Source organism: Dendrobates tinctorius, unplaced genomic scaffold (genome assembly GCF_039654945.1).
Source record: "Dendrobates tinctorius isolate UK_male_01 unplaced genomic scaffold, ASM3965494v1 ptg000192l, whole genome shotgun sequence".
NCBI lineage: Eukaryota > Metazoa > Chordata > Amphibia > Anura > Dendrobatidae > Dendrobates > Dendrobates tinctorius.
Window position 1 is genome coordinate 8,720,799 of NW_027361859.1, and position 18,275 is coordinate 8,739,073.

General features: G+C 42.8%; 1 pseudogene; it reads left to right on the plus strand.

Moving 5' to 3' along the window:
* LOC141055963 (uncharacterized) overlaps window positions 1–18,275 on the plus strand; it is a 231,667-nt pseudogene that overhangs the window by 23,718 nt on the left and 189,674 nt on the right.

The window sequence follows — 18,275 nt, forward strand, 5'->3', positions numbered from 1 at the left end:
TAAACACAAAACAAATATCCTGGAATAAAAAAGTAAAAAAATATATTGCAAAAATTGCATGAAAGTAGTAATAATAGTAATAATAAGGGTATTTAGTTAACATAATTTTGATCAAAATAATGTAGAAGCCATCCCGCCACGTCACGGCAACCCTTGTGGGACAGTCCTAACTCTTGTATTTAAAACCTTTCCACTTGTCAAGTGACGTAAATGTGAACAAGGACAGAGGGACTGAACCACCAGTAATACTATAGATTACTTGCATGCTAGTGACAAATTGTCATCCCATCAAACATAATAAAGCAATAATAGGGAAAACACATAGGGATAATATGACCTATCGCATATTGAGACACAGAAAAACGTGAGCAAAGCTCAAAAAAACGCGATAAAAGGTCCACACATAATATCATAAAATGTAAATTTATTATTATGATTAATTACACATTACAACAAAAAGAAAAATGAAAGAAAAATATGGACAAATGGGGATAAAGGGCCGTAGTGTCACAACCATACCAAATGGGCACAGCAGAAAAGGGGCTGGAAACTGGAGAGCCAGTCAAAAGGTGATAAACTAGTAATGTCTTCATAAATACACAGATCACCAATGTCCTCAATTAGAAATAGTTGGCAAATATGGCACACATTCCCATAGTTATGCGGATATACCATAGATGGCGCCACAACGATGAAAAAACCAATTCAAATGTACCTGAGGACAAGCACCCAGCGGCTCCCAGAGTCCAAGCACCCACCCCGACGCGCGTTTCGGATGGTTAATCCTTCATCAGGGGGTATGAATAATAGAATAACCATGCTAGTTAAATACCGGAGAAACCGGAAGTAGCAGCGCCATCTGATCGGAAGTGACGCGTCCGCATTCGCAGCAGCCGCGGTCACGAGCGGCGTCGGCGTCAAGTCACAGGGGAGCACCATGGCAACCACTGAGGCTGGGAGACGCCGAAAGCCGCACGGGAGCGGGGGAGCCGAACGCGCACGTGCCACGTCAGCGGCGCAGCCTATAAGATTATTAGGGAGATGCTGATAATAATAATAACGCGGTGAAAGGAAAAGACTGTGAATCTAAGGCTATAACAAAGACCAAAATAGCATAGGTATATAAATAAGGATATGCAGTGTCCAAAATACAATATAATATCATATAAGTGATAACATCAAAAAAATAATAATACCGTTTCACATAATATCAGTGGATTACATAGTATGTATATAATATACAATAGTTAACATAATGCATATAACATGCTTCAAATTTACAGAAATAGATCAAAAAACTGTATCAAAAAACTGTATATCCAATGCTAATAATAGGGGGCAAGAGGGAAAATGGGTGGGAAGGAGAAGGGGACGGGAAGGAAGGGAAAACAGGCAATCAGCATCTCATCCAGATGGTAGAAATCATCAGGCAACCAACATGGAGTCAATAACATCAAAATGTGCAAAACTAGAAAAAGAAGAAAAAATAAAAGAAATTAGTAAAAAGTTAAAAACATAATAAAACCACACCACTGGTAATGGGGATGGCACAAATATACAGCATGCCAGGCAGTCACAGAAAGGGAGCAAAACTGAGACTCTCATTCAGCCCATTGGGATGGACCGTGTTAAGCCTCCAAATCCAATGTGTCTCCATTTGGGCTAGACGTCGTGAGACCCTGCCACCACGTATGCCCACTTCCAATGTATCAATACCCTTAATTCTCAAACCACTAGCATCGCAATGATGATGTGATTTAAAATGGCAGGGTAAGGTCTTCAGGGTAGAAGCGTCCTCGTGTTCCACAGCGGCCTGAATGCCTAGTACATGCTCTCTGATACGAACCTTAAACTGTCTGGTGGTCAAACCTATATATATCAGAGAGCATGGACAGGTAGCAAAATAAATCACGTTCTTAGTAGTGCAAGTTATAAACTTGCGTATGTCAAATTCACGTGATCCCGAGGAATCAGTGAATACAGAACTACGTTCAACATTAACACAGGCAACACAGTGGCCACAAGGAACGCATCCCCGTCTAGGGGTTAGGTGGCTAAAAAAATGAGACAGGGGAGTGGGGGCATAGTGGCTGTGTACCAACCGATCACGAAGATTTCTGGCACGACGGTAGGTAATAAGTGGTCGATCAGGTAGAATTTTAGATAAAACAGGGTCAGCCATTAAAATCGGCCAAGATCTCGAAAGGACCTTACGTAATGCTTCAAACTGACTATGAAAATTAGTTACAAACCTTATGGGCTGTGAAGCAGTATCCTGTTCAGAATGTCTATATAGAAGTAGATTTATAGAATTGTATTTGGCCTTATGGTAAGCTTTTTTAATTATCCGATGACTATAGCCACGTTCACTCAAGCGCAGCTCAAAGTCATCGTCTGTAGAGCATATGCGCCTCAGACGAAGGAACTGGCCGGTTGCTACTGCCCGTATCATATGGGCAGGATGCAAGGAATCCGCATGAAGTAACATATTAATAGAGGTGGGTTTTCTAAAAATGTCCGTCTGGACCCTTCCCAAAGAATCTCGTCTCAAATTAACATCCAAGAATTCTATATGATCTGGATCCGATTTAACAGTGAGATGTATATTCAGGTCATTGTTATTAAGCTTCAAAATAAATTGTGCAAGAGACGCGGGTGTATCCTGCCAGATCAAGAGCACATCATCGATGTAGCGCGTCCACAGAAGGACACGCTCCATCGACATCTCATGATCCGACAGGAAGAGGTCCCTCTCCCACAGTCCCAGGAACAGATTAGCATAGGCCGGCGCATAGGCCGCGCCCATGGCTGTCCCCTGGAGCTGCAGGAAGAAGGACCCCTTAAACGTGAAAAAATTGTGAGTCAGTGTAAATTCAAGCAACTCGAGTATGAGAGCCCTCATACCCCTGCTGAATTTAGACATTTCCAGAAAATAGCTAATAGCATGTAAACCGTCCCTATGTCTTATATTAGTATACAGTGACTCTACGTCTGCTGTAACAAACAGAGTCCCCGCATCAAGTGATAGACCGTCCATCCTGCGAAGTAGCTGATTAGTATCCTTCAGGTATGAAGGGAGATCCTCAACTAATGGCTGTAACATAGAATCAATCCAGCGATTCACACATTCAAGGTAATTACCCCCACCAGAAACAATGGGGCGACCAGGAGGGTTGGTGGAATTCTTGTGAATTTTAGGAAGTAAATAAAATGTTGGTATCATTGGCTCAACAACAATTAGTGCAGCTGCCAACTCTTTAGTGATGATGTTATTATCCATAGCCCTGGTAATAATCTCCCTGAGTTGGATCTCAAAGGCGGACAAGGGGTTGAAAGTAAGTTTTTTATAGCAAATAGAATTGTTTAACTGCCTATAGGCCTCTTTTTCATACATAATCATTGGCCATACTACAATATTTCCCCCCTTGTCCGCCGGTTTGATCACCACGTCAGGGAGATTTTGTAAGTATTTAAGGCGTTGACGTTCATCACCAGTCAAGTTATCATGCACGATGTTCTTATTAAGCCGTAACACCTCCTGGGAAACTACCTTAACAAATAGATCGATGTTGCTACACGTAGAAAGTGGAGGAAATTTTCTGGATCGTGGCCGAATGGATAAAGGTATCTTACCTCCCTCCACCATATTCTGTTCACAGGATAGATCCTCCAGAATCCTTAGAGCTGCCTGCTCCTCATCTGTAGGGAACATTTGGTGAGAATTGTCATCAAAATAAAAACACTTAAATAACAGTGACCGCGCGAAGAGATGCAAGTCTTTTATCACTGTAAAGGAATCCAGACCGGTGGCAGGAGAAAAAGAGAGACCTCGTGACAATAAAGACATATCAGTGGTAGATAATTCATGGCTGCTTAGATTAATTACCTTATTATCATTAGTGGTAGCAGCATCAACGGAACTTTTATTATGTCGTTTGTACGGGTGATATCCATAGTTCCTCTTTTTCTTATTGCCTGCCCTAGTGTTCATGGACGACATAGAAGCCTCAGATTGTGTGCTTAATGACGAGACCGAGGTCACTGATGTAGCTCGATGTAAGGAGTGAACACCTCTATCAAACTTCTTGCGCCATTGGTATACATTTTTTAGAAGGAAATCCTTATTATCTCTACTAATTTTAGAAGATTGTGATTCCTGTATCCTTCTGACAGTCTCATCAAGGACTTTCTCCAATCGTAATTCAAAATTGTTTAGAGTGTCAGGAGGACAACCGGCCTTTAGCTCAGCCTGTGCTGTATCAATGGTTTTATCCAGCTCGCCTATCGACTTCGAATTCAGGCCAATCAGTAACTGCATGAAAGTCAGTGAACAATTATTACAAGCTTCTTCCCAGTTGATCCTGAAATCTTCATCATCAATTGGAAAAGCAGGGATCACACGAATCCTAAGCCCCCTAGGTATAATTTTGCGGGTTATATATTTTTCTAAAAAGGCCCGGTTCCACCAAATTTTGGTGCGTTTGACCAATAAGGTCTGAATGGACTCACACAGTGCCTCCCATCTATGACTACCCGGCCGCTGCACACCAGCCCCATCATCCCCAAACACTTGATCAACCTGTCCAAGCCAAGGCTGATCCCTGGCTCTAAAATCCATGATGTCAAAAGCGAAACCTGTGCATAACACAGAAAGAACATAGATTAATTGCATGCTAGTGACAAATTGTCATCCCATCAAACATAATAAAGCAATAATAGGGAAAACACATAGGGATAATATGACCTATCGCATATTGAGACACAGAAAAACGTGAGCAAAGCTCAAAAAAACGCGATAAAAGGTCCACACATAATATCATAAAATGTAAATTTATTATTATGATTAATTACACATTACAACAAAAAGAAAAATGAAAGAAAAATATGGACAAATGGGGATAAAGGGCCGTAGTGTCACAACCATACCAAATGGGCACAGCAGAAAAGGGGCTGGAAACTGGAGAGCCAGTCAAAAGGTGATAAACTAGTAATGTCTTCATAAATACACAGATCACCAATGTCCTTTCACCGCGTTATTATTATTATCAGCATCTCCCTAATAATCTTATAGGCTGCGCCGCTGACGTGGCGCGTGCGCGTTCGGCTCCCCCGCTCCCGTGCGGCTTTCGGCGTCTCCCAGCCTCAGTGGTTGCCATGGTGCTCCCCTGTGACTTGACGCCGACGCCGCTTGTGACCGCGGCTGCTGCGAACGCGGACGCGTCACTTCCGGTCAGATGGCGCTGCTACTTCCGGTTTCTCCGGTATTTAACTAGCATGGTTATTCTATTATCCATACCCCCTGATGAAGGATTAACCATCCGAAACGCGCGTCAGGGTGGGTGCTTGGACTCTGGGAGCCGCTGGGTGCTTGTCCTCAGGTACATTTGAATTGGTTTTTTCATCGTTGTGGCGCCATCTATGGTATATCCGCATAACTATGGGAATGTGTGCCATATTTGCCAACTATTTCTAATTGAGGACATTGGTGATCTGTGTATTTATGAAGACATTACTAGTTTATCACCTTTTGACTGGCTCTCCAGTTTCCAGCCCCTTTTCTGCTGTGCCCATTTGGTATGGTTGTGACACTACGGCCCTTTATCCCCATTTGTCCATATTTTTCTTTCATTTTTCTTTTTGTTGTAATGTGTAATTAATCATAATAATAAATTTACATTTTATGATATTATGTGTGGACCTTTTATCGCGTTTTTTTGAGCTTTGCTCACGTTTTTCAGTAATACTATAGGCCAGACAGGATGGATTTTCCAACTCAGACAGGGCGGTCACACCCTTATATGCACAGAATGCACAATGAAACAAACGAGAAACTGGGTCTGAGCAGAAAAAGTAAATTAATGTGCATGCAAAATGTAATTGCATATGAACACATGACCTTTACACAGAGAAAACCAAAAACTAAACACAAAACAAATATCCTGGAATAAAAAAGTAAAAAAATATATTGCAAAAATTGCATGAAAGTAGTAATAATAGTAATAATAAGGGTATTTAGTTAACATAATTTTGATCAAAAATTTACTTTTTCTGCTCAGACCCAGTTTCTCGGTATCAGGACTCTGAATATTTTTTATTACCTTTTGGGCATTCCTGCCCTTTTTCAAGATGGCGTCTTTTGTCTCATGTGCCCATTGTCTTCCTGCTTTATAACTCCACCCTAGCCTTTAGTCTGTGCTAGAGTAGTCTGCCTGTTTCCAGAGGGATACAGCGAGCATCATGTTGCCTTCATTTTTTAAATTTCTAAGACAGCAGTCCATTATAACAAGGTCAAGTAGCAGACATTGGAGACAACAAAGCTACAGACGGGCAGAGGGCGAAAACGACTTTCCACTGACTGGGATGATCGTCCTCTTATTCGAATGTCACTCAGCAACCACAGGATGACATCAAGTGACCTATAAAAGGAAGGGCAAATTGCAGCTGGGGTGAAGGGCAGGGCAATAATAGTTCGTAACAGGCTCCTAGAGGCAGGGCTGAAGTCATGTAAAACTAGAAAAAAGCCATTCATCAATGAGACGCAAAGGAGAGCCAGGCTGAACTTTGCCAAAGACTATAAGGATAGAACCATAGAGGACTGGAGTAAGGTAATCTTCTCTGATGAGTCTAATTTTCAGCTTTGCCCAACACCTGGTCATCTAACGGTTAGACAGAGACCTGGAGAGGTGTACAATCCACAGTGTCTTGCACCCACTGTGAAATTTGATGGAGGATCGGTGATGATCTGGGGATGTTTCTGCAAGGCTGTTATTGGGCAGGTTAATCTTTGTGAAGGATGTATGAATCAAGCTGCATACAAGCTTATCCTGGAAAAACAGTTGATTCCTTCTGCTCACGCAATGTTCTCAAAGTCTGAGGATGCGCCATGCCACACCGCTAGGTCAATCAATGTGTGGATGAAGGACCACCACATCAAATCTCCATCATGGCCAGCCCAATCTCCAAACCTGAACCACATTGAAAACCTCTGGAATGTAATCAAGAGGAAGATGGATAGGCACAAGCCATCAAAGAACTGCTTAAATGTTTGTACCAGGAGTGGCATAAAGTCACCAAAAAGCAGTTTGAAAGACTGGTGGAAAGCATGCCAAGACGCAAGAAAGCTGTGATTAACAATCATGGTTATTCCACAAAATATTGATTTCTGAACTCTTCCTGAGTTAAAACATTAGTATTGTTGTTTCTAAATTATCATGAACTTGTTTTCTTAGCATTATTTGAGGTCTGCAATCACTGCATTATTTTGTTCTTTTGACCATTTCTCATTTTCTGAAAATAAATACAAAATTTAGTGCTTGGAAATTCGAAGACATGTCAGTAGTTTATAGAATAAAAGAGCAATTTACATTTTACTCAAAAATATACCTATAAAGAGAAAAATCAGACAAACTGAAAATTTTGCAGTGGTCTCTTGATTTTTGCCAGAGCTGTATATATACTGTAGTTATTCGTGAATGGACTAAACAAGGACTTACTTGTGACAAGTTTCTCCAAGTATAAGTGTGCTTCACAGACAGTTTCTTTTGATTATGTTTCCCTATGAAGTTTCCTACAGACTGTTAGGTTGCATTCAGTATTAACACAGAGTGTTTTTCTCTGCACTTGTTTGGAACACCGTTCGATATAATCTAGACTTTACCATCTACTGTGTTCTGTAGTTGTCTTTTTCCACGCAAAGTGACTCCTGAGTTATCCATTATAATTATTACAGGATACTCTAGCCTAAAGAGGAGTCTGCTGGAACAATGACCACAGAAAGCAAACTAGACCAGGTGTTCGCCATAATTAGATCTTTGCAGAAAGATGTGGAAGGTCTGCAAAATAAATTTGGAAGCATTGAGCACAATGAACAAATGTTTGGACAAACTTTACAGCTTCATCCGCCCTTGCCGTGTTTCAGCAGCGCTTGTAGCTTCTGGCTCACTGACTGGTGTGTGATGTCCCCAGGCATTGGAACTCTACACTGTAGATGTTGAAAAGGATTTGTGAGCAGAAGAGGGCAGTTGCTGACTAGTCTACTAGCATCAACAAGGTTGTTGGTATAAAGTTCTGACTTCACACATAAAATCTCAGGAGTGGACATGGATGTCAGACATATGGACCATCCTCCCAAACTTTAAGGAATCCACCAAGATGGTGAGCAGCAAGGACGCCATGATTAATGTCTCCATCCTGCTTCTCTGTGTTCTAATAGTAATATTTATAGTTATTTATATAGCGCAAACATATTTTCAGTTGAACATTTTCAAACACAACAGTCCTAAGTAATGACGATAACAATAATACAAGAATTATACAGAAATAAAATGACCCTGCTCGTGACAGTTTACAATCTACACTAAGTAACAACGATAACAATAATTAAACCCACCCAAAAAAAACCTGCTTGTGACAACTTCCTACAATGAGGTGGGGGAGAGAAAAACAACAGGGGTGTATTTGCAAAAATGTATTTACAATGATGTTTTTACAATGCTATTACTGAGGTTAGTCGAAAGTCGCGGAGGCCTAAGGAGGAGGAGGGGAGCAAGGTCAGTCATCTTCTTGGTGAGGACATAGAAGTATTGACTGTTAGCAGTCTTGCACGCATGGCTGAGTTTATGTTACGTTGCCTTTCACGTCACCCTCACATTCTCAAAATTTCGGGTGACTGGCAATACTGATTTGTGACACTTCTAGACCCACGCTACAAGTAGAACTCTATATCTCTTATTCCAGAGGCAGACAGGTGTACTAAAGTGTTGGAAGACCAGAGGGCCCTTCTTGCGGAATTATTAAAAATATTCCCATCTGAAAATGCCGGCAACAGAGGTCAGAGTTCATTGGCCAAGCAAAGACTACAGGTGAGCGACACACAACTCCAATCCAGCAGAGGCAGTGGAATACTGGCAAAGTCCGGGGAGAGTTTTCTCAGACCCTCCAATCGCCCTGTGCTTGAGGCGCAGGGGACTCTCACATGGAGTGCAAGTTTTTGAAAATGCTGAGGGAGTTCCTTGCTGACCGTACCAACGTCCTCGGTCATTCCTCTGTGCCTTTTAATTATTGGTTATCCACGCTCAAAACTGGCTCTACTGCACACGTGCACTGCACTCACGGTCCAGGATCAAACGGCGCCTCACTCTCTGGCGGTTACTGGCCAAACGGCGCCTTTGTAAATGGCAGTACCGCTTTTAGTGGCGGTAGACAATTGGAACTGTCCTTTGCGGCGCCACTGCTGTAAGGACGGAGCACGCTACTCAACTTCCTATGCACAGCTTGTCAATGCGGAAAATCTATGATGTCTTGCCCCATTTCTCTTATGCTTTCCCCATGCCTCTAGGTCACCGGGTCTGTCAACTGCATTTTGCCGCAGCGTCGGCGCTTCGGGTGCATAGTGCACTGCCCCACTTCGCCTCCTCTTCAACCTCCAGCTCAAAAGGTAGCACATCAGTCACAAGCTAGAAGCACTGCAGCACTGCCTAATCAAAGCGGGTACAGACTGTGATGAAGCTAATATGGTTCTGTGGAAAATGCACAATGCTGAAGATTTGTGGACAGCTATGAAACAGTAGGCATATCGGTGGATGAGACCGGTGAACCCACAGTCAGGCATGTTTGTGTGTGACAATGGGTGTAACCTCGTAGCTGCTCTTTGGCGAGGCGAGCTCACACACATGCCATGGCTGGCTCATGCGCTTAACCGAATTGGTCAATGTTTTTTGAAAAGCGACATGTAGCTGGCAGATCTGCTTGTAAAAATACAAATCTCTAAATACCCATTTTAGAAAGTCAGCAAAAGCTTCATCCGCCCTTGCTGTGATTCTGCAGCGCTTGCTGTTTCTGGCTCACTGACTGGTGTGTGATGCTCCCAGGCCTTGGAACTCTACACTGCAGATGTAGTAAAGGATTTCTGAGCAGAAGAGGGCAGTTGGTGACTAATCTACCATCCAGCATCAACAAGGTTGTCGGTATTCATTTCTGTCTTCACACATAACATCTGAGGTGTGGACATGGATGTCTGACATGTATACCATCCTCAAAAACTTTAAAAATCCACCAAGAGGGTGAGCGTCAATGACAACAAAACTAACGTCTCCACCCTGCTTATCTGTGTTTTAATTTGAATATTGAAAGTTATTATAAAGCGAAAACATATTTACAGTGTAACAGTTTCAAACACAACAGTCCTAAATAACAACGGTAACAATAATCCAATTATTAAACACAAATAAAACTACCCTGCTCATGACAGCTTACAATCTACACTAAGTAACAATGATAATAATTTAAACCAAACAAAACAATCCTGCTCGTGACAGCTTACAATCAACGCTAAGTAACAACGATAACAATAATTTACACCAAACAAAACAATCCTGCTCGTGACAGCTTACAATCTAAAATGCGGTGGGGGAGCGTAAAACTACAGGGGTGTCTTTACAAGAAGGTCTTTACAATGATGTTTGTACTATGATCTTACTGAGGTTCGTTGTACGTGTTGTAGGACTGAGGACAAGGAGGAGGAGGACAGCATGGTCAGTCGTCCTGTTGGTGAGGACACGGAAGTGTTGCCTGTTAGCAGTCTGGGATGCATTTGGCTAACTTTATGTTGCTCTGCGCTGCTCGTATTATAAACATTTTCGATGACACTCATTACTGGTTGGTGACACTACTAGACCCACATTACAAGGAGAACTTTCAATCTCTTCTTCCAGAGGCAAAGAGGTGTACAAAAATGTTGCTGTACCAGAGGGCCCTTGCAGTGGAATTACTGCAAAAAATTCTCATGTGAGAACGCTGGCAGCAGACATCTGAGTTTGTTGTACAACCAAGGAGTCCAAGCGACAGAGACAGAAGTACAATCCAGCTCAGGCAGGGGAACAATGGCAAAGTTCTGGGACACTTTTCTCAAACCCTCCCATCGTGCTGGCACAGAGGCAAGGGGTGCTGGCACAAGAAGTGCAATGTTTGGGAAGATGCTGAGTGAGTACTTTGCAGATCGTACAAAAGTCCGCCGGGATTCCTCTGTGCCTTTTAATTATTGGGTATCCAAGCCGGACACGTGGCATGAAAGGGCTCTCTACCCCTTGGAGGTCCTGACCTGCCCTCCTGCTAGCATTCTGTCAGAGTGGGTTTTTAGTGCCGCTGGTGGAATTACAACAGATAAGCGCATCCACCTGTCAACTGACAATGCCGACAGGCTGACTTTTATAAAAATGAACAAGGCCTGGATTGGGATAGACTTCTGTACACCACCAAATGAAAGCTGCGAAACATAACCTCAAATACATTGTCTTTTTTGTGGAGGAATACACCTCTTCACAACCACACATGGGTATCCGCTTCAGGATTTGGTCTGTTTGGTGTTATCCTCCTCCTTATCCTCATCATCCACAACCAGTAGAACACCCGGGTGAGCGTATTCCGTGATGCAAAAGTCACTCAATTTTTGTGCAAGGGTGTTTTTATGATGCCCTTTACAAATTTGAAACCAAAACAAATGTTTCTCCCCCGGGGGGAACTGTCATGAAAATGAGATGTACTTATATTCTTCCCATTTATTCTTATATTTTCCAGTTTTACTATCTCTGGACCATCCTCTTATGACCTAGTGTATAGCTCTCCAATAGAAAAATATTGAAATACTATTATATTATATTTTAATTTATATCCCTGTCTCTGAGCTGTTGCTAGGGGCAAACCTATGAACCCGTGTTCGCCCCTCCCTTTTGTTTCTTTCTTCCATAGGTGGATTCACATTTTTCATGTATTTGTTTGATTTCACTATGCTTTATCATTATGTCTCCTCATTCTCCGCCACTAAATCACCAGGGTTAACATGTTCTGTGCTGCTACAGGCAGTCCAATTTTTGTCAAGTGTGTCTATGATGTCCATAGTATATTTTTTAAAAATGTACCCCCCATGGGAAATGTTTGTCAGCCCAGGCGCTGCATGTATATAACGAGAGTGACAGACTGGCCAAAAAAGGGAATTTAGTCCTAAAATGCCTCAATTTTTGGCACACAGATGTATGAGGCGTGTCAGAGATAGACCCCACTGTAAAATGTGGCCTGTTTTTTAAAAGAATGCAACAAAGTGCTGTATATAAATTGAGAACCAGACTGGCAAACAATGGAGAACCTGCCTAAAATCTGCAAATTTTTATTACACGGATGTATGAGGCATGTCACAGAAATACCACACTGTCAAATATGTTTCTTTGTTTTTTGGTGGATGCAAAAGAGTGCTGGATATGATGAGAGTGACAGACTGGCAAAAAAGGGAAGTTAGGCCTAAAATGCCTCAATTTCATTTTTCTAATATCTAATCTGTGCCTCCTCCCAATAGAATCATAGAATCGTAGAGTTGGAAGGGACCTCCTGGGCCATCTGGTCCAACCCCCTGCTCAAAGCAGGATTCGCTAAATCATCCCAGTCAGATGTCTGTCCAGCCTCTGTTTGAAGAATTTTTGGCACACGGATGTATGAGGCGTGTCAGAGATAGACTCCACTCTAAAAATGTGGCCTGTTTTTTAAAAGAATTCAACCTAGTGCTGTATATAAATAGTTTCACCCAGGAAAAATAAAGAAAAGTGCCGTAAACTGGCAAAACTTTGAGCACACAGAGATATGAACTGCCACGGAGATACCACTATGACAAATGTGTACCCTGTTTTTTATTTTTGGTCTAACTAGTGCTGTATATGAGTACAGTTTCACCCAGGGAAAAGAAAGAAAAGTGCTGTAAACTGGCCAAACTTTGAGCACAAGCAGATATGAACTGGCACGGAGATACCATTACAATAAATGTATGGACTTTTTGGGGGGGCTAAATACTGCTGCATTTAACCAAAAGTGACAGCCAGCCCAAAAAAATAAAACCGCTGTAAACTGGCCAAACTTTGAGCACACACATATATGAGCTGGCACAGATATACCACACCAAAAAATGTGTGGCCCGTATTCCAATTGCACCTGGGGCTAGCTATATACGGCTAATATATCCCACAGGTAGCAGCAGTAGCACCAGAACATGGGAAGGGAATGGACCCTCTTGATGTTTGCAATGCTCTATATACACACATACAGAGCCTGCAGGCCTTGCACTGATGTGTATACAGTGACATACACTCACCTGCCTGCCTAACACTGGAACCTATATACTTTGGAATTAGTCCTTAGAAGGACTGTTGGTTTAGCTGTATGTGAGTATTTTGGATGGTAGACCCCACACTAACTAAGAAATACCAAATTCTGACCCTATCAAGGCAGCCGCTCTCCCTACAATCTCTCAGTCCGGAGATGAATGTGCTGTGCAGGGCGGCATTCGGTCCCTTATACCCCTGATGATGCTGTGCGGCCAGCCAATCACTGCACGACCACAACAAAGATGGCTGCGGTGTTTCATGGCCTTGCAGACAATCCCTGCACTGTGATTGGGTCTCTAAAGTCTGCCAAAAATGCTGGGGGGGACCCGAGTTCCCGCTGCGTAATCCCGGAAATACTCGGTGCTCGCCTAGTACACCAAGCACAGTGATACTCGGGCGAGTAACGAGTAGTGGCGAGCAAGTTCGCTCATCATTAATTATTAATGAAATCCTGAAACGCAGCTGGTGAGACCAAAGGGCATAACCAGGTTTTCAATCAAACCCTCAGAGGTGAGAAATGCCATTTTCCATTCATCCCCCTCCCGAATGCAAATAAGATTATAAGCGCCCCAGAGGTCTAACTTGGAAAACCACTTCACCCCAGACAATTGGTTGAAAAGATCAGGGATGAGCGGGAGAGGGTAAGTATTTCTCACTGTAATCGTATTAAGTTCATGAAAATCGAGGCAAGTGCGTAAACCACCATCTTTTTTCTTAACAAAAAATATTCAGCAGCCACAGGAGAGACCCAGGGATGGATGTGTCCTTTATGTAAAATTTCAGAGACATACTCTTTCATAGCGGAACGTTCTGGACCAGAAAAGATTGTATAGATGGGCCTTGGGCAATTTAGCACCCAGAACGAGATTGATAGCGCAATCATAGGAGCGATATGGTGGTAAAACCTCAGCCTCTTTTTCAGAAAACACTTTCTTAAAATCCTTCACGTACTCTGGAATACCCTCCAGATTAACGGACAACAGTATTACAGTAGAAAGACAACCTTTAGAACAATTAGGCCCCCGTTTTACAATATCCTGAGATTCCCAGTCAATAACAGGATTATGTAACCGTAACCAGGGGACTCCCAACGCCAGCCCCGCTGGAAGATTGTCCAGATGCGTTCCTGATGCAAAGAACCCACACTGAGGAGGAACTCCTCCGAGACAAATTTAACAATGTTATTAACCAGCGGAGACTTATCAATAGCAATGATATGAATTGATGTTTCAAGCCTAACTGTCCCTATCAGACACTTAAGCCCCCGTTACACACTTCGATATCGCTAGCAATATCGCTGTAAAGTCACCGATTTTGTGACGTTGCAGCGATATTGCTAGCGATATCGCTGCATGTGATACCTCCGACCAACTCCCCCGCTGGTTATCGCTGATCGCGCGAGAAGCTCCTGGACCATTCCTCATCGGTCACTTCCTGCGGCGCTTCCTGTGGCGCCGACGAGCGACGCGTGGAGCCGGGCGGGAGGAGGCAGGATCGCCGTGTCTGACAGGTAAGTAGCGATCCCCATCCCCAGCGATGTCGCTGGTGAGATCTCATGTGTGGCAGCTCACTAGCGACCACCTAGCGATGCACCAGCGATCCTGACCGCGTCATATCGCTGGTCGGGATCGCTGGTGCATCGCTAGGTGTAACGGTACCCTTAGACATCAAGCAAGAGTCAATGAAGTTCATGGATGACCCACAGTCTATGAAAGCTGAAGTGGGTGTGAAACAATCCCCATAACAAAGTTCAACCTCCAGCAACATTTTTTGACATGAGGAAAAGGTACCTGAGAGTCTGGGTGACCTCCTCGATGATCAACCAAACTCGGCAGCTTGTCAGTCGGTGGGCAAGAGGGGCAGTCCTTTTTCCAATGTCCAGGATCTCCACAGTAAAAACAGAAGCTACCCTCTTGTCGTCACCTCCTCTCCTTCAGGTTGGTGGCCCCTACCTCCATAGGTTCACAAAAACTAAAGACACATTGACCAAAAAATCCCAAGATTAAAACGTGATTTTTATTAATATAATATGACAGGAGTAAAAATAATGAAGTAAAACATCAATGTATAAAAATAAAATCCTTTTGTATATGCTGATATAGAAAAGGGGACATACTATCCAATTTATAGGGGAATACTGATACAGCCAATAGTGCAAAAAAATATATATTATTACATGGCTATAGATAATTTTACACGGGCGCTATCCACCTAAGAGGTCAAACTCAGATGCAGCTGGTGAAATAACTGTGTCGGCTCCTGTTGGAAAAACTGAACCAGAATTGTAATTGTACAATTCACCGTGGTATACTGAGAAGATATGGTAGTACTAATTACAAATTGACAATAGTTGTATTGATAATAGTAGTATTCATACTCACTTGTTGGTGGAGTGGATGTGGAATATTCTGTGAGGGTTATATTCCTCAGCTGGCGAATAGTAGTTGTAGAATATTCTGTGAGGTTTATATTCCTCAGCTAGCGAATAGTGCTGGTGGAGTAATAATGATATTAATAACAGTACAATGTGTGTATATTCCACACTATGAAAGTACTACAATTGCTGTACTTACTGGTCTCTTTGGGCGGCTTATAGTCCCTTTTATGTTGACCTTACTTAACAGCAGTGAGACATACTGTATATATCCCAATGAGTTTGGAGCCAAGGTGGCTAGTGGGGGATTGTAGAATAATTGTTATAGATATGCCTGATTGAGATTGGAGTGCTATACTGCTGTTTGACTGACACTTCTGTGTCTGTAGTAAGGATATGAAAGATATGAAATGAGGCAGTCACTGTCCAATAGACCGATGTAGGCAGTATGCTGGAGCACTAAGTATAAAGTATGTCCACTGAGTTAGAAGCAATAGAAATGAACTGGGCAGACACTCCTAAATTAGTAGGACTCTTGTGCGCTTACTTGTGTAGATTCTTGCTGGTATCAGTAGGAAGGGAGCGTTGTCTGCAAGTGAAGGTACAGCGTGTGGAGAGGAGAGCGGGTGAACGCCAGCACCTCCCTCACTCTGGCCGGAAGCGGCACTGAGGACGCGGTGGAATCGGGGGGAGGAGCTCCTGTGATGTCACAACAGAGGCAAGGACGGGTGCGCGAGAGGCACAAACCGACGCGTTTCGAGGGTGTCTCCCCTCTTCGTCAGGGCTTCTGCTGTTAAGTAAATAAGGTCAACATAAAAGGGACTATAAGTCACCCAAAGAGACCAGTAAGTACAGTAATTGTAGTACTTTTATAGTGTGGAATATACCGTATTTCCAATAAATGCTGCTACATCGATCTCAGGCGAGGTCAGAAAGGACACACTTTGTACTATTCCCATTGAGATCTGGGTGCAATCCTGTTGGATTACTAGCAAGGCCATGATTGATTCTGGGGCTAGAGGCAATTTCATGGACATTGCATTCGCTAAAAACCATGGTATACACTAGCAGAAGAGACGTTCACCGGTGTTAATGGAGACCGTAGATGGGTCCCCGTTGGTGCCGGACCGGTAGACTACCAAACACCTCTGAAGATTCGTATGGGGGTGGGTCATTCTGAAAAACTGTCATTTTTGCTAATTTCCTCCCCTCACTTTCCTATAATTCTAGGCTTACCATGGTTACATCGGCAAAATCCCACTATCGATTGGAGAACAAAAGAATTGCAGTTTCCATGTAAACAGACACCATCTGGAGAATTAACTTCACTCAGGTCAGCCGTCAAAGTTGAGTTAAAATTACCAATTGAATATCAAGATTTCACGGATGTATGCGATAAAAAAAATGCAGACAAATTGCCACCACATTGGCCATATGATTGCCCTGTGGAACTACTTCCCGGTGCCGCAATTCCGTTTGTGAATATTTATCCCTTATCTGGGCCAGAATTGAAAGCCCTCAAAGAGTATATTGATGAGAACTTGTTTTGGGCATCGGTGCTCAGGAAGGATATAATGGAACTAGAGTGGGTACAAAGGAGGGCAACAAAATTAATAAAGGGGATGGGGGATCTACAATACCCAGAGAGGTTAGCAAAATTAGGATTATTTAGTCTAGAAAAAAGACGACTGAGGGGCGATCTAATAACCATGTATAAGTATATAAGGGGACAATACAAATATCTCTCCGAGGATCTGTTTATACCAAGGAAGGTGACGGTCACAAGGGGGCATTCTCTGCGTCTGGAGGAGAAAAGGTTTTTCCACCAACATAGAAGAGGATTCTTTACAGTTAGGGCAGTGAGAATCTGGAATTCCCTGCCTGAGGAGGTGGTGATGGCGAACTCAGTCGAAGGGTTCAAGGATGGCTTGGATGTCTTCCTGGAGCGTAACAATATTGTATCTTACAGTTATTGTTAGGTTCTTTAGAAGGACATAGATCTGGGGATTTATTCTGACAGAATTTTGTAGGCTGAACTGGATGGACTAATGTCTTTTTTCGGCCTTACTAACTATGTTACTATGTAACTTGGCGAAGGGATATATATGACCATCTTCCTCCCCAGCAGGTGCTCCAATCTTCTTTGTCAAAAAGAAGGATGGTTCTCTTCGACCGTGTATTGATTACCGTGAACTTAACAAAGTTACCATCAGGAACGCTTACCAACTTCCACTAATTCCCGAATTACTCAAGAGGGTGCGACACGCCAAGATCTTCACAAAATTAGATCTCCGTGGTGCTTACAATTTAGTACGGATTCGTCCCAGGGACGAGTGGAAAACAGCCTTCCAGTCATGTTATGGACATTTTGAGTATCTTGGTATGTCTTTTGGTCTGCGCAATGCATCAGCTACATTCCAACATCTGGCAAACGATATTTTTAGGGATATACTCGATATTCTTGTTGTGATTTATTTGGATGACATTTTAATTTTTCCAGCAATCTCAAAGATCACCAGCAGCATGTGAGACTGGTTCTGGATCGTTTACGGCAAAATCATTTATACATCGAACTGGAGAAATGTGAGTTTCACAAAATGGAAATACAATTTTTGGGGTATGTTATTTCTCCCCAGGGTCTCAGCATGGATGCAAGCAATACGCAAGCCATTCAAGAGTGGCCAATTCCCAGGTCTGTGAAGGAGGTCCAACGATTCATTGGATTCGCCAATTTTTACAGGCGGTTCATTAAAAAC